This window comes from Thalassophryne amazonica, chromosome 14 (assembly GCF_902500255.1).
Source record: "Thalassophryne amazonica chromosome 14, fThaAma1.1, whole genome shotgun sequence".
NCBI classification, from domain to species: Eukaryota; Metazoa; Chordata; class Actinopteri; order Batrachoidiformes; family Batrachoididae; genus Thalassophryne; species Thalassophryne amazonica.
Genome location: NC_047116.1, coordinates 88323292 through 88346275, shown reverse-complemented (window position 1 = coordinate 88346275; position 22984 = coordinate 88323292). Strand labels below are relative to the sequence as shown.

At 39.9% G+C, this 22984-nt stretch overlaps 1 protein-coding gene across 1 annotated transcript in view; it reads left to right on the top strand.

Moving 5' to 3' along the window:
- Positions 1-643: 643 nt before the first annotated feature.
- The window catches only part of LOC117524321 (collagen alpha-3(VI) chain-like), a 58377-nt gene continuing 36036 nt past the window's right edge, over positions 644-22984 (top strand). Inside the window, exon 1 of the mRNA XM_034186083.1 lies at positions 644-911. The gene's annotated coding sequence lies outside the window, so the exon portion shown is untranslated. The remainder of the gene's footprint in view (positions 912-22984) is intronic.

Genomic DNA, 22984 nt, shown 5'->3' with positions numbered 1-22984 from the left:
GTGCAGCGCTTTGTGACCCTGGTCTGTGAAAGCGCTTTATAAATAAAGCTTACTTACTTACTTACTTACTATTACATAGGAAAATAAAGTTGCTTTTTCAAATGATCTGAGCATCCACATTTACTAGATTTGAAATAATGTGATTGTCACTATTTCAAGATAATAGCTTTTAATGAGTTGTTGTTGTTGTATAAAAACTGGATGGGATGATGGTCTTTCATGGACTCACTGCATTGAAGATGAGGCTGCACATCTAAATGTAAAATGACATTATTATTGTTCAGGAGGAACTTCTCTGAAATGACGTTATAAAGGAAGACGTGAGTTAGCTACCACTGGAAATGTTTTCTCATGTTTTCAAAAACTCAAAGACGTGCAGAACTGGTAGACTGTTGAACAAGGGCCCTACAGAGGCAGAGGGAGTCATGGCAAAATGTAGAAGGTAAAGAGAAATTCCCACTCCAGGTTTGTGACATCATCCTGCTCAAGTCCAGACCAAACAGGGCTGTGTGTCTGTTTCTCATTTAAGAACCCCCCCATCCTCTTTTCTCTTTTTTTCTTTCTTTAGAGAAAATGGGAGGAGGAAGAGAGAGGTGGCAGAAGTCCAGGAGTTTGGAAGTTTGTCCCTTCCCAGCCTCGAATTCAGCACCACAGCTCCTCCGGTGCAGTACCAGGAGGGTGTCTGTCTCTTTCTGTCTCATCCAAACCTCTTTCACTCAGGACTCTGCTCATCTCTTATCAGTGTCCCCATCACTGCCTCGCTCATCCGCCTTCCTTCGGGAGGAGCTGGAAAAGCCAGCACGGGGAATTTACCCAGAGGATAATGCCCAAAGGTCCACTGTGCAGCTCTTTTACGTAACTCTTCATTTTTCCTGCACAAATACTTTGGAGTAGAGCCACGTCATCTCAGGGTAAGTGTTGCATCTGCAGTGTCACCCGCTTGTTGCTTTTTCACCCATTGATTATACACTGATTTTGTTACACATGCCATTAATGATGTGAAGCCTTAAAATGTAAACTGATGATGTATAAAGCTGCAGGGAATATTTGTTTTAAGGCAGATGAGTATCAGACAGCATTCCCTGAATGTTTGCAGTCAAACTGATAATTTGGTGGTAAGCATGTTGTGCTGGAAGGGCAAGAGGTGAGCTGAAGGAGTGATGTTTGGAGAGTCACATGTGGGGAGGGGGAACCTCTTAAAACAATTAAATGCTCCATTTTTCCTTGAATAGATACACTCTAGTCTTCAATTTCACACAAAAATGGTCACTCTGATAACATAAACGTTGAGCTTCAACAATGTCTTAAACTTTACTTCAGACTTTGCAAGTGAAACATAACGCAATAACTGATTAAAATATCAATTTATAATCTACTGAATAATAATATTAAAGACATTTCAAAGTTATTTGCATGAATCTGAATGTGGGTACAGACAGAGCAGCTTACAGAATTCCAATTTTTTTCACATGCACATGAGAAGGGCTGAGTTCTAAAAGAAGGGTAAGTGAATGAGGAGATGGTTCCACTGCAGCACCGCCCCAAACCACACCCTCTCTGAAAGGACCGCAACAGTGGAAAAGTGTGAAGAAAATGTTTTCCACACTGCTGGCCAGATTAGAACCAAAAGATGTGTGTGTGTGTGTGTGTGTGTGTGTGTGTGTGTGTGTGTGTGTGTGTGTGTGTGTGTGTGTGTGTGTGTGTGTGTGTGTGTGTGTGTGTGTGTGTGTGTGTGCGCGCGCGCGCGCGCGTGCTTGACTTTAGAGGATTAGGTGTGAGTGCTCAAAGTTCAGCCTCTTCCACAACATTGTCCAAGCAGAGAAAAAAACAAAATTATTCTACTTTTTCCAATTAAAAACTAGTTTTCATGATTGTTACAGATATTTGCTTGCTGTGATACCGAGTTGTACAGTCCAGATTTGGTTTTTACACATCAGGTATTTTGCCCAATTTACTGCCAGTATTACAGTGAAGCTACGGGACCGTTTGAAAGGTTCTTTGCAAAACTATTATTTGGCAGCTCAGTGTCAGGACAATTCTCAACAAAGAATTTTAGATTTACAGCATAACTCAGTGCCAGCATGTTTTATGGCTCTTCTATTCTCTCCAGCTTACTCTCCTTTTTTCCATGATGCAGTGCAGATGCCTGAGAGATTTGAACAGCTTTCAGAAAGGTCTCAGCATCTCCAAGAATTACTTCTATAATACTGTCTTTTAAAAGAAAGCCATTTATTACTGTCTGCACGGCCAATGCATGAGCTCGTCGTGCACTTACACATGGCTGAGGGTATAGTGTTTCTTAAGAGCTTTTCTAATAGGCTTAATCTTGCTCTCTCCTTTCTTTGAAGGTTTGTTTTATAGGTATATAAAGGGAAACAGTTTTTAAGACACTACAATATGATCTCATTCAGCTATTAACACTGAATTCACCTCTTTTCTCGACTCCGACTGCAGCTTGTTTAAAGGTTAAGACGGACCATGATAACAGAAATGCACATCTGCTAGGCGTCAGACGCTCTTTTATGAACCAGCTGTTTGGAAATAGCTGCCCTGCCTGCCTCCCCATCTTCTTTTAACTCAGTCCTACTCTCATTTGTGACATGTGCCAAGTCAAATGGAGGGATTTGAGTAGAGCGCTGACACGTCCTTGGTGGGTGGAATGGATGTATGGCGGGTTCACGCTTGTGGAGGCTCATAGATTCATACACATTTTATGATCATGTTGCCAGAGAGTACCAGTGTGAAGTAGGGGTGTAACGATACACAAAAAAAATCACGGTTTGGTACGTAACTCGGTTCGGTTCATTTTCGGTACAGTATGGGAACAAAATGCAAAACTTAAATTTGCTTGTTTAAACCAACAATTTATTGTAACATTATACAAACAGGAAAATAAAATAATTGCAAAGTGCTGCCTGGTAATAAATTAAATAAAATGTTCTCAAATAAATGACAAACGTATGAAATATTCTAAAAAAATACATTTCTAGTAAACAGCTTTTAACAAAACCTTTCCACGAGTAAAGAGCAGAACAATGGTTCCAGCATGAAGCCCTGTTCAATTTTATTCAACCTTTATATTTTTTGCCAGAAACGTAACTTGTCCAAAATGGTCACACTCTATAAGGGATTTTTTTTTTTTTTTTAAAGAGAATTGATGTTAAAGAATCCCTTTACTTTTTACTATTTATTTTATTTTCTATCTTTCTATTAACTGTTCATTTAATGTTTATTAATATATCTTTTTAAACAAAGTTTTGAAAACAAAAACATTGTGGGAGAGGCAAAAAAGTGAGTAAAACCAACTTAATATTTAGAACCACAAATAAACTTGATTCTTGGTTTGTTTATTTATTTTGCCATTAAAATTGGCCATCACTTATTAAAATAAAATAACTTTTCAAGGCCAGGGTTTCTCAAAGTCTGGGGACTATTTAATCACAGCACAGCAAACGATGTCAGTAGGCTGAGTGAGTCCAAGTGAGGAGGATTGTAGATATCCCTCCGCTCAGTGCTTTAGGGCTGCTGCAGGCAGCAGAGGAGGGAGAGACCCGCTGCCGCTCGGTGACAACAGAGACTTTCACTTTCAGTCGACAAACATCAGAAAAGTCTCCAGTAATGCCAGGAAAAGTAGCTAGATTTGTCGCTAGTCACTTTTGAGAAAATAAGTGGTCAAGAGGGTTTGGAAAGTCACCAGATCTAGCGAGAAAGTCGCTAAGTTGGCAACACTCAATGTAAACACATGAAACGCAAACTCACCCGTGCACAGCCCTGTACCGAACCGTATGGCCTGTACCAAAACGGTTCAATACAAATACATGTAATGTTACACCCTTAGTGTGAAGTTGTGTTATACCTACAAGGCAAAGAAAGCCAGGTGTAATTACAAGAAGGGACACATTGATGTCTTTCTCTGCGAGGAAGGTTTACCGATCTTGACTCCATATACAGTACTGTCATCTGTGCAAAGTCAGTGGATGCCCTGATTGTAGCACTTGATAAGCTGAGTGAGGGCTTGGCGTGTCTAGGTTTGTGATTGTCTTGAATTAAGACTAAGAGCCATGCTTTCAAAAACATTTTTAAAGACACACATCTGTGTGCGACAAAAGTTGGAATCTCTACACGTTATACTTAATATGGTTGGGTATCATTTGGGTTTGCAAGACTTGTGCTAAAATAGTTCTGTCCCTAAATAGTGCCTGTACAAATACTTAAAAAATAAATAAATTCCACCACAGTGACTTTTTTTTATAGCTAAGGCAAATTTTTACCTTAAATATGTTGGTAGGCATAAATCCACAACAGTTTCACATAATAAACTAGACTTGCCAGCATGTATACACGGGGTCCAGGTCACGTACATGGTCTGCCTCCCGAGTCCTGAGGCCCATGCAGCTGTAAGATCAGGACCACATGGGCAACGGCGCTGTCACTCAAACTTTGCCGTCAGGAGGACTAAATTCAACTAAGACTTCCATACTTTTACAGTTCTTCCACTGAATCACAGCCGTTGCTCCGACCATGTGCATGAGGTGTTGTACGTCGAGGTAACTGTGGTGTCCGTCAGTTTATATTTACCAATATTCAAACTCTAATTTACCTTCATAAAGTGTTCCAAGTGTTCTACCAAATAGCAACAACACTTTTTTTTTATATTTAAATATTCTCTTTATGGTACACAAAGGTCAGATGATTGGGCTGAATATATATATTTTTTTAATATGACAATCACAATAAGTTTTAACCTGACCAATCCTCTGAGCACATTGGGAATAGAGTTCAGAAAAATGACTTCCTCAGGAATTTTGACAAGGGACTTCAAACACAGCAAAGTCAGTGTGGTGACTGTCCTTGCACATATCCTGCACCTTCCTCATTTGCCTCTCTGCCACACCAGACTTCCTCATACAATACCACACCTTTGCTCTTGGCACTGTTTCATAAACTTTCTTTAAGTCCACAAACAATGCAACTCCTTCTGGCCTTCTCTACACTTTTCCATGAGCACTCTCAGAGCAAATACTGCATCTGCAGTGTCTGTGTGATTTAAAACTACTCATACTGAAAATTATGGAAAATTCTTCTTTAAACATTGTTGGACTTTCATGGCTAAGTTGTTGCGATATGAATTTCATGCATCTAATTTCAGATTAATACTTTCCTACTTGTGGCACCAACTTGTGACCAACTACTAAAACATTTGGCAGGCATCTTTTTGTTAATTTTTCTGTGTCATTGGACCATGTTTTATGTCTACTGGACTTAATCATCTTAATAACAAACACGTGAGTGTCCACTGAACGTATGTGCAGATTGTGCTACATACTATGTGGACCACCTCCTGAGCCCCTGCGAGGCCCATGGACTCCCTACATTTCAAATGTTGGGATGTGGGCCTGACCCACAGAACCACACGGGTGATGGTGCTATCACCTCAAATGTAATGTCAAGAGGACAAACATCAACCAAGATATCCTTTTTTTTCAGCACATCCACTGAATAAGAGCTGTGACTCCCACCATGTCAGCATCCTGTGGAGGGTTCTTCTCCTTGCCACTCTTGTGAGACACTCCAGTGTCAACAACACAGCCCGCCTTCTTCACAAGCCAGTTCACTCATCCACTCTTCTTTGTGCTGTCTTACCAGCACAAAAGAGGACTGTCATTCAAGTGTAATTTGCATAATGAGGCATGCCCACCTTATGCAGTCATCACCAAATTGTTAGATTTAACTCAGATGTGGTCCACAATTACAACAAAGTGAAGTTAATGCAAATAAATGCATGTATTTTAAGTCATGTTTTGCCATTTTTCTATTTGTGGTGCCCCCTTGTGACTTACATTTACCAAATTTGGCAACGTTTCATGTTTATCTCAAGTAATGTTGGGAGGATATGTAAGATTATCTGTTTTGCTATGCATCACTGTGCAACGTTTCATGTTTATCTCAAGTAATGTTGGGAGGATATGTAAGATTATCTGTTTTGACTGCTCCCTGTAGTTCCACAAGGACCAAGCGACTCCCTGCATTTCAAATTTTGGGATGTGGGCCTGATCCACAAAACCACACAGGCGATGGTGCTATCACTCCACTTTACAGGAACAGCGTTGCTTTGCAACCGCTGTCCCCAGCCCCGCCGGGCTTCCTAATAAAACCTAACCCATTTCCAATAGTTTTATAAAGAGGTTTTGTCGTTGTGTTGAACATAAAACCCCCCAAACAAACAAACAAATAAATAAGCAGTGATCTGACCATCCATTCATTTACTCATTCATTTTATATACCTACTTATTCCAGTTGAGGGTCACAGTGAGGGGCTGGAACCTATCCCAGCCCATTGCTGGGATAAATGTGGCCATTTGTATGTTAACATTTTAAAAAGGTATAGTGGCACTGTTTTTTGTTTTAAAGATTTGTCATGAAAAGAATTTTCTTTGGTACAACTATAATTTTAGTCCTTAGCATTTAGGTAAGGGATTCATATGATACTGCCAATACGATCACAAATCATGCTGTGTGGAAACAATTTTCGAATTTCAGCGCTGAGGGGGACAAATTCAAGGGCTCAGATGCTATGACCAACATTTGGTAAATTTGACAGTGATTTTAAGATGTCTGTGTGTTTGCTGTTCTGCTCACTGTTTGTTTTGGTTTTGTTGTGATTAGTAAAAGTTGCTGAGGTAAAAGGGGGGAGGTGTATATACGTTTTGCTTCTACCTACACCCTTTCAGTTGCATGGGTTGACTGGCTGAGAAATCAATTTATTTATTTTGTTGCAAAGTTCTTTTCCTTGAATGGAATAAACTTTATTTACAATCAATCTTACGGTAATCTCAAAATGCGTTTCCTCCTATAGTTAGTTTGCATGACGTGATGAAGGAAAACACAATATTCATTATGGAATTCCCCTCAGATAAATATGTCCTCTTCATTTAAATGAGCTGTAATTTTGCATCATGTTACAAAAATAAACTTACATTATAATGCACTGATTTTGGGAGAAACTAAATTTTCTCAGTGATGCACCAGTCAGGGTGTTTTAACACCACACTCACCCATCATGCTATGAGAGCCACCAGAATATGCACTGATTTCTGACCAAAATCCAAGCACATCTGCAAAAAAAAAAAAAGGGCAGGGGCGGGAATTGGTCTAATTTGCAATGGAACCCTTACAGTTCTGCTATGATGGCTGGTGTGATGATTTTTCTACCACCATGTGAACGTACGTAGTCTGAGTGCAGACAGTATCAAACAGCAAAGAGCGCTTCCTGTGTGTGTGAGGGGGAGAAAGAAAGAAAAGATGGATGTAATCACATCTGTTGTCTGTTTAGGGGATCCTTTGGTACCGTTGTAATGACTTTGTGTCAAATAAACACTTACGAAGGCAGTCTCAGATGAGAAGTATCACTTGCATTGTGACACACACCATGATCCAGCATGCAGGTGTCTCAGTGTTGAGGACCCCAGCTGGGAAAAGCCAAGGGGCCCCCCACTTACCACCTAGCTGAAACAGATAGATGGCTACTGTCAAGAACAGGGGATGGACTTGTCATCCAGGTCCCATATGGTTCTGTGAGACCTTAATATTTGATCCCGCAATGCACAACCTACCCATATCGAGTTAAACAGTTATGACCTTGAGTTTGACCTTTCAAGGTTAGACAACGTCAAAAGTCATGCAGCAAAAATGATTATGACTTAATGTTAGTGTTTAATAGCAACCATAGGCGTAGCTTTAATTTCTCAACATAGCTATTCTAAATTAGTTTGATGTTTCAAGGATCATGTGACTAATAGAAATGTGATATGAGTTCATATTAGTGTTTATAAGTAAACACAGTCTTATCAATCAATCAATCAATTTTTTTTTTATATAGCGCCAAATCACAACAAACAGTTGCCCCAAGGCGCTTTATATTGTAAGGCAAGGCCATACAATAATGATGTAAAACCCCAACGGTCAAAACGACCCCCTGTGAGCAAGCACTTGGCTACAGTAGGAAGGAAAAACTCCCTTTTAACAGGAAGAAACCTCCAGCAGAACCAGGCTCAGGGAGGGGCAGTCTTCTGCTGGGACTGGTTGGGGCTGAGGGAGAGAACCAGGAAAAAGACATGCTGTGGAGGGGAGCAGAGATCGATCACTAATGATTAAATGCAGAGTGGTGCATACAGAGCAAAAAGAGAAAGAAACAGTGCATCATGGGAACCCCCCAGCAGTCTACGTCTATAGCAGCATAACTAAGGGATGGTTCAGGGTCACCTGATCCAGCCCTAACTATAAGCTTTAGCAAAAAGGAAAGTTTTAAGCCTAATCTTAAAAGTAGAGAGGGTGTCTGTCTCCCTGATCTGAATTGGGAGCTGGTTCCACAGGAGAGGAGCCTGAAAGCTGAAGGCTCTGCCTCCCATTCTACTCTTACAAACCCTAGGAACTACAAGTAAGCCTGCAGTCTGAGAGCGAAGCGCTCTATTGGGGTGATATGGTACTATGAGGTCCCTAAGATAAGATGGGACCTGATTATTCAAAACCTTATAAGTAAGAAGAAGAATTTTAAATTCTATTCTAGAATTAACAGGAAGCCAATGAAGAGAGGCCAATATGGGTGAGATATGCTCTCTCCTTCTAGTCCCCGTCAGCACTCTAGCTGCAGCATTTTGAATTAACTGAAGGCTTTTTAGGGAACTTTTAGGACAACCTGATAATAATGAATTACAATAGTCCAGCCTAGAGGAAATAAATGCATGAATTAGTTTTTCAGCATCACTCTGAGACAAGACCTTTCTGATTTTAGAGATATTGCGTAAATGCAAAAAAGCAGTCCTACATATTTGTTTAATATGCGCTTTGAATGACATATCCTGATCAAAAATGACTCCAAGATTTCTCACAGTATTACTAGAGGTCAGGGTAATGCCATCCAGAGTAAGGATCTGGTTAGACACCATGTTTCTAAGATTTGTGGGGCCAAGAACAATAACTTCAGTTTTATCTGAGTTTAAAAGCAGGAAATTAGAGGTCATCCATGTCTTTATGTCTGTAAGACAATCCTGCAGTTTAGCTAATTGGTGTGTGTCCTCTGGCTTCATGGATAGATAAAGCTGGGTATCATCTGCGTAACAATGAAAATTTAAGCAATACCGTCTAATAATACTGCCTAAGGGAAGCATATATAAAGTGAATAAAATTGGTCCCTAGCACAGAACCTTGTGGAACTCCATAATTAACTTTAGTCTGTGAAGAAGATTCCCCATTTACATGAACAAATTGTAATCTATTAGACAAATATGATTCAAACCACCGCAGCGCAGTGCCTTTAATACCTATGGCATGCTCTAATCTCTGTAATAAAATTTTATGGTCAACAGTATCAAAAGCAGCACTGAGGTCTAACAGAACAAGCACAGAGATGAGTCCACTGTCCGAGGCCATAAGAAGATCATTTGTAACCTTCACTAATGCTGTTTCTGTACTATGATGAATTCTAAAACCTGACTGAAACTCTTCAAATAGACCATTCCTCTGCAGATGATCAGTTAGCTGTTTTACAACTACCCTTTCAAGAATTTTTGAGAGAAAAGGAAGGTTGGAGATTGGCCTATAATTAGCTAAGATAGCTGGGTCAAGTGATGGCTTTTTAAGTAATGGTTTAATTACTGCCACCTTAAAAGCCTGTGGTACATAGCCAACTAACAAAGATAGATTGATCATATTTAAGATCGAAGCATTAAATAATGGTAGGGCTTCCTTGAGCAGCCTGGTAGGAATGGGGTCTAATAAACATGTTGATGGTTTGGATGAAGTAACTAATGAAAATAACTCAGACAGAACAATCGGAGAGAAAGAGTCTAACCAAATACCGGCATCACTGAAAGCAGCCAAAGATAACGATACGTCTTTGGGATGGTTATGAGTAATTTTTTCTCTAATAGTTAAAATTTTGTTAGCAAAGAAAGTCATGAACTCATTACTAGTTAAAGATAATGGAATACTCAGCTCAATAGAGCTCTGACTCTTTGTCAGCCTGGCTACAGTGCTGAAAAGAAACCTGGGGTTGTTCTTATTTTCTTCAATTAGTGATGAGTAGAAAGATGTCCTAGCTTTACGGAGGGCTTTTTTATAGAGCAACAGACTCTTTTTCCAGGCTAAGTGAAGATCTTCTAAATTAGTGAGACGCCATTTCCTCTCCAACTTACGGGTTATCTGCTTTAAGCTACGAGTTTGAGAGTTATACCATGGAGTCAGACACTTCTGATTTAAAGCTCTCTTTTTCAGAGGAGCTACAGCATCCAAAGTTGTCTTCAATGAGGATGTAAAACTATTGACGAGATACTCTATCTCCCTTACAGAGTTTAGGTAGCTACTCTGCACTGTGTTGTTATATGGCATTAGAGAACATAAAGAAGGAATCATATCCTTAAACCTAGTTACAGCGCTTTCTGAAAGACTTCTAGTGTAATGAAACTTATTCCCTACTGCTGGGTAGTCCATCAGAGTAAATGTAAATGTTATTAAAAAATGATCAGACAGAAGGGAGTTTTCAGGGAATACTGTTAAGTCTTCTATTTCCATACCATAAGTCAGAACAAGATCTAAGATATGATTAAAGTGGTGGGTGGACTCATTTACTTTTTGAGCAAAGCCAATAGAGTCTAATAATAGATTAATGCAGTGTTGAGGCTGTCATTCTCAGCATCTGTGTGGATGTTAAAATCGCCCACTATAATTATCTTATCTGAGCTAAGCACTAAGTCAGACAAAAGGTCTGAAAATTCACAGAGAAACTCACAGTAACGACCAGGTGGACGATAGATAATAACAAATAAAACTGGTTTTTGGGACTTCCAATTTGGATGGACAAGACTAAGAGACAAGCTTTCAAATGAATTAAAGCTCTGTCTGGGTTTTTGATTAATTAATAAGCTGGAATGGAAGATTGCTGCTAATCCACCGCCCCGGCCCGTGCTACGAGCATTCTGACAGTTAGTGTGACTCGGGGGTGTTGACTCATTTAAACTAACATATTCATCCTGCTGTAACCAGGTTTCTGTTAGGCAGAATAAATCAATATGTTGATCAATTATTATATCATTTACCAACAGGGACTTAGAAGAGAGAGACCTAATGTTTAATAGACCACATTTAACTGTTTTAGTCTGTGGTGCAGTAGAAGGTGCTATATTATTTTTTCTTTTTGAATTTTTATGCTTAAATAGATTTTTGCTGGTTATTGGTAGTCTGGGAGCAGGCACCGTCTCTACGGGGATGGGGTAATGAGGGATGGCAGGGGGAGAGAAGCTGCAGAGAGGTGTGTAAGACTACAACTCTGCTTCCTGGTCCCAACCCTGGATAGTCACGGTTTGGAGGATTTAAGAAAATTAGCCAGATTTCTAGAAATGAGAGCTGCTCCATCCAAAGTGGGATGGATGCCGTCTCTCCTAACAAGACCAGGTTTTCCCCAGAAGCTTTGCCAATTATCTATGAAGCCCACCTCATTTTTGGACACCACTCAGACAGCCAGCAATTCAAGGAGAACATGCGGCTAAACATGTCACTCCCGGTCTGATTGGGGAGGGGCCCAGAGAAAACTACAGAGTCCGACATTGTTTTTGCAAAGTTACACACCGATTTAATGTTAATTTTAGTGACCTCCGATTGGCGTAACCGGGTGTCATTACTGCCGACGTGAATTACAATCTTACCAAATTTACGCTTAGCCTTAACCAGCAGTTTCAAATTTCCTTCAATGTCGCCTGCTCTGGCCCCCGGAAGACAATTGACTATGGTTGCTGGTGTCGCTAACTTCACATTTCTCAAAACAGAGTCGCCAATAACCAGAGTTTGATCCTCGGCGGGTGTGTCGTCGAGTGGGGAAAAACGGTTAGAAATGTGAACGGGTTGGCGGTGTACACGGGGCTTCTGTTTAGGGCTACGCTTCCTCCTCACAGTCACCCAGTCAGCCTGCTTTCCCGGCTGCTCGGGATCTGCCAGAGGGGAACTAACGGCGGCTAAGCTACCTTGGTCCGCACCGACTACAGGGGCCTGGCTAGCTGTAGAATTTTCCACGGTGCGGAGCCGAGTCTCCAATTCGCCCAGCCTGGCCTCCAAAGCTACGAATAAGCTACACTTATTACAAGTACCATTACTGCTAAAGGAGGCCGAGGAATAACTAAACATTTCACACCCAGAGCAGAAAAGTGCGGGAGAGACAGGAGAAGCCGCCATGCTAAATCGGCTAAGAGCTAGTAGCTACGCTAAGCTAGCGGATTCCTAAAAACACGCAAAGTGAATAATGTGTAAATAATTTAGAGGTGATTCAGCAGAATGAGTGCTTTAGTTAAGGCACGTAAAGATTACAATGGGAAACAAATCGTAATCTAGATAACTAGATCAATCTAACTGCGCAGATTAAACAGCTAACAGATACAGAAAAACACCGCTGTGCTCCGGAACAGGAAGTGATACAATACCGCAGTGAGAGCCAACCACCAGTAGAGGCAAGCAAGCTTATCTTTAACGAGTTCCTCAAAATAGCTAAATATTCTGTATATAAAAGTAGAAGGTAAATTTTTTATTTTACTTTGGTCTGTTTGATTTTTTTTAACAATTTTTTCTTAAAATCAAGTCGCTTTGTCCTTGGCTTGGTCCAAATTAGATTAAAACTCAGTTATTTTGTTCTCACATGGACACACAGGACCAACAACGTGCATGTTGTGTGAGTGTAATCAAAACACCATTCACACAGATTTGAAACAATACAAGACAATAGATGATATGTAAAGGAATAAAAAGCCATGTAAATGCAGCGACAGAAAAGTAAAAGCCAAAAAAAAAAAAAACATTGAAGGAAAAATGAAACAGCTATTTGAAAACCATAATAAGATTTATTGCATCCTATGTAACAAAACAAAAACACGTGCTTTGCATAAGGGAAAGAAGACGTCACAATATATTCATGCATAAAGAAATGACACTGATTGTGCAATATAGATGGATTAGTCCAGTAGCGCAGTAGTGAGGTAACTACTGATGTTGAGCCAATGCCATATGGGATCCATTAAGCTCAGTGCATGATATATAGCTTACTCGCTGACACTGTTTATTAAATACATTTTATCTTGATACTTGGACAAATTTCAACTGCTTAGTATAAACAGGGTGCACTGTATTTTACGTGCATGTGAGAGAGGAAGACAGGGAACACAATTTATGATTACCAGGACACGGAAAAACAAACAGCATCTATAAATGTGCAACAACGTACAATGGAAATGCAATTTACACACATATATAAAATGCATTCTTACAGGAATGTTTTGGTTTGTTTTGACAGATGTGTCAAATCTGTGTAGTTTTTGTTCAAACTGAAATGGAGATTTCAGGTTTTTTAGAGTCTCTGTTGTATTTTACAGAAGGCAGAGCAAGGTTTTATTGAATATACCCAAACAGAACTGTACAAATGTTGTAGACTTAGACACAGATTGCTTGCATGCAATAGTGAAAGTAGTGTCAGTATCAGGATCTCTGAAAAGTCTGTTATCACACCTGGTGTTTGTTAAGTTGTAGACTTTTGTTAAATGACTTAATGTGTGCAATGTGATCCTAGCATCACATATGCCAAAATAAACCCTGGATCATTTGAGTTTAATAGGATCCAGAGAGGAAGCATTGTGAGGATGTCCGAGGTGGCAGAGAATTATGTGAGGGTGGTGCAGAATATGCATGCAGCAGGAATACAGGATAGGTTCAGGGGAATTTGAATTGTTAATGCTCATGTTGAGGGATCAGATGGAGTCTCCACTATGTTTGAAGATAACGTTGTGATTTCTCATAAGAGAAAAAAGTGGGCTTTGGACAGTTTGGGCAGGTGGACGTTTTTCACTGGAGAGAAGGGGAATGAAAGCCAATTGAGGCATGACAGAAAACGTGTGAATGAGAAGGAATGAGGCAGAATGCTGCAGGACCAATTAAAATTTCCCATTTTTTTTCCGTGTGATTTTGCTGTGTGTGCGCGAGCACACATTCAAATATAAAAACTGTCATGCTGACAGCTCTGTGGTAATGGAACCTCTGTTTTGTTTCATGGCAACAATATGCAGTTAATATTGTTCTGACGAGGATTTTGATGGATTTATATGATGCATTTGGAACTTGTTTGTGGTCCTTTCTTTAAATGGCAAATTTGTGGGTTCCAACTCTTGCACAGCAAAATCTTATTGTCACATCACAGTCGTGTTCTGCAAGTGGAAAATTTATCTAGATGCATACCAAAACTCTATAGACCATTATATTCCTCTGAGCTGAATATACTATGACCTTATAGGTCCCAAAAAACAAAAACAAAACGAAATGGCATATATGTAAAAGGGCGGCATTGTGACTACTATACACCCACAAGATTGTAGGAATTGGAGTTTCTTCTTTTTATCATCTGTGAGATGTAATTTGTGTGTGGTATTGAAGCATATTGCAGCCACATTGGATAAAGAAAATTCAATCACGCGATACACTTAACACAATACAGATAAGTTTGCATGTCATAGTAACATGAAAATATTTTGTTATTGTATGTAAAGTTTCACATCATAATGTGATACTGAGCAATTTATATTTTTACTGGCGTTGCCTCCGTGCACTCCGGCTTCCTCCCACTTCCAAAGATATGCAGGTTAAGTCAGCTGGAGGTTCTAAATTGACCATAGGTGTGAATGTGTTAGTCTGTGTGTCAGCTCTGTGATACACTGGCAGCCAGTCCGGAATGTACCTCGCTACTTGCTCAATGACCACTGGGTTAGGCTCTAGTCCCCCCCATGACCTTTAACTGGACTAAGCAGGTTCTCAGAATGAATGAATGGTGTGGTGGCAGCACACTTCTGTACGTATGGCACACATGCTGCCAGAGTATATAGAAGGATTTGTTGCCGTCATATTCATGTACTCAAGATGGATGTGAATGAGTTCCTTCAGAGTATCAGAGGCAAAAAGTACTCTAGTTCCTGACTACACTTGCAGCCAAAAACTGACACTTCCTTTAAATATTTTTATTTCATTCCACAAAAAGATTTCAACTGCATTTAAGCAGGGCAGTGTATTTCTGCCATCAATTACTAAGTCAATGAAGTTGTAGTTTTGTCTGCCTACCAGAAGGTGATGTCAATACCTGTGGAGGAGATTGAAGGTCCAAGTCTTTACAGCCCTTGTGCTTCTGGTCTTGTGCACTTGTGAGACCTGAACTCACCAGTGACCTACAACAAAGATGGGATGTCTTTGGTTTCTCTGAGCAATCCTTGTGTACCACTGTGTTGACTTTGTGTCAGATGGTACTTAAGAAAATCAGTATACTGCTTATATTATGAAGCACCATCTGTGCCAGCACTGTGGCCATGTGGCAAGTTTTCTAAAATAAATAATATGCAAAAATAATAAATAATATGCAAGTTCAACTCAGGACTAGTCTTCTTAGGCAAGTAGTCTTCTTTAACAGGGTGAGTAGAACCAAGGAGTAGTTTCCTTCAACAGGGTGAGTACTTAGGAAAGGGGAGTTCAACTAAGGAGTAAATTTCATTAAAAGTGAGAGTTCAACACAAATAGTCTTCCGCACAGATGGTAATTCAACTTAAAACTTCCTTCCTCTAAAAGGAGGGTTCAATATGCCGAGTCTTTTACACACTAAGGTGTGCACCAAAACACAGAGTCTCCTTCTCATAAGAGTTCCAAAAACACAAAGTCTCTTACACAACTCCGAGTCTCATTCCCAAAGGACTTTTACAACACAAGGAATGTGGGACACAACACAAGGAATGTGCACAGGATAGTCTTTATCTCAAAAGAGAGTTCAAAAACACAAAGTGAAATGGGAGACTGGGAAAAACTGAGAAAAATGCTCTTCCTTTCAAAGGGTGAACTTACAGGTAAACACTTTAACACACTGGAAAAGTGCAGGGAAAAGTCACAGGAGGGACATCTCAATGCAATACAAAGCTGATTACTCATAATGTGCAGACACTGAAGACCAAAGGACAAAACAACACAACTGAAACCAATGAATCCATAACTGAGCCTGAGCAAAGTCTCATTAGCTAACACACTCAATCACAGCCAGCTGGAGATCCAAGCAGGTGTAGACCATTAACTCGAAATCTGCAGGAACGTCACAAAACAGCAGAGGGGGCTACAAGGTCAGAACAGAAACAAAGACATGCAGGAATATAACTGAACACCAGAGGGGGATAGAGTCAGAACACATATACAAGATGTCAGAGGCAAAAGTGAGAAGATACATAACAAGACAAAGGCTGAAGAGAAAACAGACAAAGGCATTGACAAGAACAGATGTGACACAGAAGAGGTGATGAGGTGTGGCACAAATGAAGCAGGCTGGAACTAACAGAATAAAGCATAAGTAGGATATGAATGGAGGAGAGAGAGAGAGAAACAGAGCAGAGCAGAGAGAGATGCTCACTCCTACCAGACAGAACAGGAGCGCTGAGGACCCAAAAGGACGAGAGGGGAAAAACACAGGGGCAAAATCCCCAAAAACAACCCTACCAAGACACAACCCTAACAGGATTCTCAGAATACAAAAGCTGGAGAACCATAAACTCCTTTTTATGGGTCATGTTCAAAACTTCTCAACCACCCCTTCTAGCACTAAATATCTGTGCAAAAGCCTTTAGATGAGAGCATGTGAGTTGAGCAGGTACTGATCAAGCACAGACAGAATGGTCCAGCGGAACAGAAATGGTCCCATAAAGTTGTATCTTTGACATAATTGTACATAGAGTAATAAACTAAAAAAAATACTGGCATTTCATCTACATTTTCCTACAGACTTTGAAAAAGCCTAAATACGACAGGTTCAGATACAAAACCCAGTAAGTCCATTTTTTTTAAATGGGAGAAAACTGCAGTTTAAAATGGGGATTTCAATGAAAACTCACTTGACAGATTTACACATATAAAATAGAAACGGTTTGTTGAAATTCTGCAATGCTGATAGTTAACCCAAGCAGCCAAATGCATGTTGGCTACTGCAATGTCCCATAGACCTATTCAGCACTTGCTGACCACTGCCATCTGCTGGATGAATGTGGGATTGGTGCAACAAATAATCAGAATAGAATAGAATAGAGCCTTTATTGTCATTGTACACATATGCATACATAGAATGAAATTTGTCCTCTATATTTATCCATCCTAATTACAATTAGACACAATCCATCCACTAGGCACAGCGGGCAGCCACAGTCCAGCGCCCGGGGACCAACTCCAGATGTAGAGGTTGCCTTGGTCAGGGGGAAAGAAAGGAGCAGCCCCTAAATAATCATGTTTCTGATTGTGGGAGGAAACCGGAGTGCCAGGAGGAATCCCACACAGACACAGGGAGAACATGCAATCTCCACACAGAAAGGGCGGAAAGCGACCCCATGACCTTCTTGCTGTGAGGCACCAGTGCTAACCACTAAGACACCGCTATGAAATTATGAGCAGGTATGGTGAAGCTAAATGTGAAATGAGCTTGTTTTTCAGTTTTTTGGTCTGGTTGCCACCAAGACCACTGCTGTAAATGGTATAATAGGGCAGTGAATTATTCTGGTGATTTTATAATTGTTACCAAAGACATGCAGATTAGGTGATTTGGAAGCTTTAAACTGACCATAGGTGTGCATGCAAGTGTGAATGTGTTTGTCTGTCTAAACATAGCCCTGTGATAGACTGGCGTGCTGTCCAGGGTGGACCCCGCCTCCCGCCCCGTGTCTGCTGGGATATGCTCCAGCCATGCCCACCTGATTGCCTTGGGCGCAGTCATGTTTCCTCCATGTTTCCTCTGTGGTGGTCACAGGAAGCCAGAGTGTTGACATGTTGGCTAAACCTCACATTTCCAAATCAAATGAGCAGAAAACAAAAACACCTCCAGCATCCAAGGGACTGTGTGTAGTTTTTCTTTTCTTTTCTTTTGACCAAAAAAATTCAGGAACTTACTGATTTACTGGGATTGCGGCAGCTTTAGGAGACTCCCGGGATAAATATTTGTCACAGCATTTTCAAATGCTTTTAATGGATACTTTATATATTTGTAAAACGTCTCACAGAATATTTTAACGCGTGATCTTTTGGAGTGCTGGAATGTTTGAGAGTGACCCCCTCCCAGTCATATTTTATGTCCCTTACTGTCCTGCCAACATATCTAAAGTTATGTTTGATGTATGTTTTGCGATGATGCGTCATCGTGGCTCTGAAATTAACCCTCATCGGTCAACTGTGGTCAAGATAAACAGTGGATAATGCAGCATAAATATGGTCACCCCAGTGAACTGGATGCCTGCTGCACTGCCGCGAAGGCGACGGCTCTGTTTTTATAATTCGTTAGTGTTGGCTTCCAGTCGAGCGGTGCTGACCCAGGTTTCCTGTGCTTGCGAAAGAGCCTCTTTTACTCCTTGGATAAATCTCATTTGATTCAAATGTGATAAAACTGCAAGTGTCAAGCTTTGAAGCAAACTTTGGCAATCCACTGCAGACAGTGAAGGTTTGTGGTAAAAAAGGCAGACAGGACTGCCGTCTTAACCCTGTGCTCATTCTGCTGCTTCATCTGAGACCGTTTCAGTGTAAATCTTGGTAACGCTGAAAGTAGTGGTAAATTGGAATAGTTGCTTTGTTATAAAATTAACATGTCTGATCATCTATCACTAAACTTGATTCATAATAAATGGAAACTATAACTCAACTACATAGTGGAGCAGATAACTATAACAATTGTTCATTTCTGTAAACAAGCACCAAAATAGGCACACATACTCCTTAGACATCACTCTTTTGTAAAAGCACATTAGCCACCTAAATTTTCAATAGGGAGTCAGGTAGGGGTCAACTGAAGAATTACACATGGGTCAAAATTCAAAAATACTCCAATCAGATTGAAAACTACACCACATTATTTGTCTGATCACAAAGATTCCAAAAAGCTATAGTTTGAACTATCTATGACTAAATGTTATGGAGTTATGGGGTAAAAACAGCAAAAATGGTGACAATGTTCAATTAGGGAATTACCCTAACGTGTCGCTAATATGTTGCTGGTAAAACTCAATTTGCGACCGTAAAATCCAGCATTAGCGTCCGCAAATCATCAGACACAAGGGGGTTATTCCCATGCCAATCCAATTCCATCGTTTGCACGGATTATTTTTCTGTAAGTAATTCGACCTGGATCCGTGTTCTCAGTGAAATACCGCCATAATAATATAGTTCGATAAACCTTTAACGCAGACCGTAGTTTTAGGCAAATGTTGCTAGATTCCTGGTCCAGAGTCATCAAATAATCACCGTTAGTATTGTATTTATCGGTTATCACAGCAGTAATTGCAATATTTACTTTGGTCAGCGAAGCTTACCGTAGCAACAGCATCTTCATGCCAAACTGGAAATTCGGTGAGCAGACCCACAGACTTCTCCATCTGGTCAACTGCATTGAGTAATTCTGTATCAGAGTCCACATCAATACTTTCATATGATAGATTAAATTTACCCATTTCCGCATCATCGTCGCTCCACCAGTTTCTCTCCCTCTCAGCTGACAGCACGGTCAGGGCGCGACGTAATACATCAAATGCGAAATGACGAATATTTTGCCACCGTCAACACCATATTTTATGGTCAGAAATCTCACACGTTTAGCCAATCAGATTTGCGGAAGAAATGTAATTGGACTAGAATTTCAGTTTGTACAGGGGTCAAAAGTTAAAGTTGGTCCAATTTTGGTAAAAAGTGTTGCAAATTATTGGTTGAGTTAATAGGGTTTTGAAAAGGAATAGTTTGCACGTGTCATGCTTAATTATCATGTCATGTGGTAACATATGTCACATGTCATAGAATCCAATGGACGTTGCTCGTTTGACCTTTACTTTGGAGACCAACCATTCAACACAGTCAGAACTATTTCATTTATTAATTCTATTAGCTGCAACCAATAATTTGCACCACTTTTTTAATACCAAAATTGGACCAACTTTATCTTTTGACCCCTGTATAAACTGAAACTGACCTTTGTCACCATTCTTGCTGTTTTTACCCCGTAACTCCATAACATTCAGTCACAGATAGTCCAAACTACACATTTTTGGAATCATGGTGATCAGACAAATAATGTAGTATAGGTTTCAATATGATTGGAGCATTTTTAAATTTTGATCCCAGTGTAATTCTTCAGTTGACCCCTACCTGGCTGCCTATTGAAAATGTAGGTGGCTAACATGCTTTTACAAAAATAGTAATGTCTAAGGAGTATTTGTGCCAGATTTGGTGCTTGTTTCACCATTTGAAAGATTCCTCTGTAAATATTCTGTTATCTGCTTCACTAACATGGGGTTTGTGCAGCCAGTACATTGTGAGTTCTGGTCCCAAGCCTGGATCAACGAGGAGGGTAGAAGGAGGCAATAAAGAAGTCAAATATCTGCAGCTGTTCACTGTTGTCATACTGTGCATTCTCCACAAGATGGCGCTGAGCTCATCAGAGGAAGCTGCCTCAGAGACTACTTTGGACAAACAGAACTGTGCATAAATCTGATGTAGGAAAATGAATAAATAAATCCATTAAATAAAGCAAAAATACTGAAAACACTTCTAAATATCAAATCATTTGTTGCAAGTACCCTTTACCTTTCAAACTGAAATGTTGTGGTTGAACTAGCCTCTGGTTTTGCTGAAGCATGTTGATTAATTCATTATTTATTGATTATTATGGTCTATTAATTTATCTATTAATTGGGCCATAAACCTTTAAGTAATCAGGTTTTTTGTGTTGCTTTCAGTAATATACTGTTGATACAATTCTCTAACTTAAAAATAATAATAATAAATTTGGTGTTTAATGAACATACTAAGGAAGAAAACCACATTTATACAGAAAAAGACAGGAGTTCCCAGGAATACTGCACATCCTGACATGGCAAAATGCAGCATTCTTGCACAGTGTCGAGGCGTCTCTCTCTTCTGCACTTACCAATAAAACAGACCTAAACACAGTAATTATCCCAGTATCACTGTTCTCACACTCCACCATGGAGTCACTGTTTATGCTGAGGTTTTGGTGCGTGTCTACAGGCAGGACCAGAGGTTGTTAAAGAAATTCCCCTTGAAACCATTGGCTACTCTAAACTTTCCTCATGGTAAACACCTTTTTGAGGGGTCAAAGACTATCTGTGCATCCCAGCAATTTAGTTGTAAGTCAGAGATGACATGTTTGTGTGGAAAATATTTCCGAAATGGAATGTGGTGAGACTGCTAGGTGTTAGTGGAGGATTTGACTACCGGAGTATAAGCCCCACTGGAGTATAAGTTGCACCTTTTTTTCTGTATTATCAGCCGTTTAATTTAGGGTTTATGCACATTTTTGTAGTGTACTTTCAATTATTGGCTTTTGTTATTTTATTATTAGAGTTTATATTGTTTTGTGCTCTGATTCCTGGGAAAATCCTATATAAATAATCGTTATAATTATTATTAACAATAGTGAATGTGGGATTTTTTTTTTGGAATATTTGACCTGGATTCATTCATTAGTTTGGGAGGTACTTGCTTCCATTGATAATTTTTGTCACAAGCATTGCAGATTGATTTTGTATGTTCACTTATTACAGTTTAGGGTCATTGGTAGGAAGGATCGACCCTGGACAGGCTGCCAGTCTGTCGCAGGGCTGACACACCCACAGGAACCCATGCAAACACTGGGAGAATATGCACACTCCACACAGAAAAGACCAGGTGGGAATCCTTTTCACTGTGAGGCAACGGAGCTAGTAAGCCACCATGCTGCCCAGGATGTATATTCACCACACAAACCATAAAATATCTTGGGGTTGTATGTGTCTGCACTGGAATATAAGACAAAGTGAATGTAAAAATTACTGCAGGGTTGTTGTTGTTTTTTCTTTTTTTCTTTTTTTGCATTTTCTTCACCATCCCGTTTTTTTGGGGGGGGGGGGGGGGGGGGGGGGTTGTATAGTATAATGAGATGTAGCATAAACTAACGACTTTGTATTTGTCTTTATGAGTACTGGTTTTGGTTTTACATTGTTGACATTCTAATCAAGTGAAGGCATTTAGCTGTTTAAGAGCTTGGTTTGGACTTGTTTAGGTTTAAGGATGAGTTGATTTTAGGCTTTAACATTTGGCATGAAACCGTAATGCAATTCAGATGTAATACAAAGTACCAATCCATTGTGCTTGTGGTAAAGAGTAAAATACTTCATTTATTAACAGCACAGAGAACATTATCCAGTGGGACTAGACATTACTACAAAAGTAACGCTTGCTTGTAGAGATTTCCTAAATCCAGAAACTTTGAATTTGTCTGAAACAATATCATGAAAATAATCCAGGAGGATTATGTTGGATTTTGAGTTAATAATTAAAACGTTGTTGTTGTTGTTGTTGTTTGTGAAACAGCTCATTGCATAAATATGCAGGATCTCTTCTGCTTCTCTCAACCACTTTCTGGATGAGCTGAATTTAAAACGGCAGTAGCCAGCACCGTGTGATCTTTCCATCATTTCCTTGAATGTTTCTTAAAATGAACAACAAGGGAAACTCTGAGTAAAGACAAAACCTGAACTCCCATTTTAAAACTAGACTGTTCAGTCCAACACCTCTCTTAAGAACACGTTATTGTATGATTTGGAAAATTCAGTCTGCCAGGCCAAGTTAACTACTAAAGCACATTGGCTCGTGGTTTTAACAGGTGGTTTTGATTATTTCAACACATGGCGATCCCTCCTGAGCTTACACACAGAACTATATGTCCTCATGTAGTCTCGGCTGCAGGCCCAAAAAAGTTAAGGACATTTGTTGTTTCTTGTGTAGAACAGCTGAAATGATGTACATAACAAATCATCACCCACCCCACAATTCATTAAGGGACAGCAGAGCACTGGAGCAATTCTTTCTGTGCTGCTTCTCATTTTGTAAATGTTTCCATACTGTACACCAGTGG